Raw genomic sequence first — 1,956 nt, forward strand, 5'->3', positions numbered from 1 at the left:
CATTTTGTCGAGAAATCGTAGTGGCACGCGTCGGGCACGCTGTTTGATTGGGAGATGCCCCTGCGTGTCGATATCGTATACCGCGCCGTAGGCTGGCGGCGGCAGTGCGTTACAACTAGCAATCCGGATGTGCTCGTAGTTCTTCAGCGTTGCAACCAGACGTTCTCGGCGATCGGACGACAGCTGGGAATCAGCAACATTGTGCGCATTGTAGTTTATCGTTGTGTTGACTTCTTCGGTAAGATCTGGCAGGAAGGCCAATTCCTTTGCGTAGTCTTCCAGGCCGATGTTGTAAGCTGGGTGCTCGCAGAAATCACTTTTTGTGTCCTCCGTAGCTTTATCTCCTTCGGTTGTTAACACGCGAGCAACCGACATGTATGTCTCGTCTAAAGATGCGACGGCCTCTTCCCTCGACTCAGCGTCTGTATCCGCTTCGATTTGAACACTCGGTACTGGGTCCATCTCCTTCCCATCCTTGTTATCCATCTCTGGGCCATCTGCCGAGTCATTGTTCGCAATATTGAATGCGCAGGCAGCCGACATATTGGACCGGTGACTTCTCTTCAGAGTCTCGGATGACCGTTGTCTTGACAATGCGACATTCGCTCCAATATCGCAACGAACACTCGGTGTCGTATTCACCACCTTTAGTGCAACGTCTGCATCCTCTGGACCAACCACCGATGATTTGTTCGCAAATTTGGCTGCATGCAAGGCCGGGACTACTTCGTCTAGACTGGTGTCTCCATCTGATCCAGTGCTGTTACTTGTCGATCCCGTTGTCACCCCAGACTCGAAACGAACACTCGCTGGCGTATGTACAACGTTTACCGAGCTCGGTAGATCGTGTGTACGCACTGCCGAGGTTTCGTTTGCATTATTGCTTCCGCCGTGAGCTGTCGTATGAGTGTCCACAGGCTCTTCGGAAAATTGACCATCAGCCGAGTCCCTGGCTGTCACCCCAGACGCCGGACAGGCCTCCACTCGTTCACGTTCCTCCATGATCATTGCCCAGCGCTCTGCACATGTCAGACGATCACTAGAGTCCATTAGCGAGTCTTCAGGAGGCCGTGCTAGCATCCCACTGGGTTCTGGATAGTCCGGTCGCTCAACTGCCGAAGGCTGAGTTGCGGGCCATTGTTCGTAGATCTCGCACTCACGCTGGAACAGCTCGCGGTCTCTGCAACCTTCGTAAGCCAGCACCTGCCAGTCTTGGTACTTCTTGGAATCCAGACGCACATAGCCGTCACCTCGCGGCAAATCCCCATCTGGAATCCACATCGCGATCGAGTCGTGTGCTGGTAGGTACACAGTTTGGTCAAACACATTGGTCAACCGAATGCTCTGTGGCCGTCCACGTCGAAACCTCGCCACTGACGAAATTAACTTGTCTGTTCGACGAACCCACCGTACGTGTCCCTCCAGCCCGACTTGGCGCTTCGCTAGTCGATATTCTCGCCACTTGTGCGCCTGTATGTCCAAATGCTCGGGTGGCCCGGCGTTAACAAGGGAGCCGTACGCTTCGCTGTCGATCATGTTCTTTGTCTTGATCAATGGGATATGAACTTAGTGTGGTATTGCGCTGCGCCGTGAAACAAGTCCAACCGGATCCCAGCTGGAATCATAAAGTCGGTCCCGAGTACGACGTCGACGCCTGCACTATGCGCCATGACCCACATCTCGAATTCGTACACCATCTCCCATCCGAGCGTAATATTAATGCCTGCTCGTCGTGCGTAAGCACCTTGCCTTCCCTGATTCCTTGAATGTCAATACGGCGCCCGTGATCACGTACATCTCGGAGCCACAACTTCTTGGCAAAGGCGTCGGTGATCACACTAACGCTCGCTCCTGTGTCGAGGAGAATCCTCGTCCGCTTGTCGGTTACAGCGCCTTGCAATAGAGCTCTCATTCTAATTCGTCGGTTGAATTGCTTAGATGACCACCACCACTGTC

This window comes from Phytophthora infestans, genomic scaffold (genome assembly GCF_000142945.1).
Source record: "Phytophthora infestans T30-4 supercont1.90 genomic scaffold, whole genome shotgun sequence".
NCBI classification, from domain to species: Eukaryota; Oomycota; class Peronosporomycetes; order Peronosporales; family Peronosporaceae; genus Phytophthora; species Phytophthora infestans.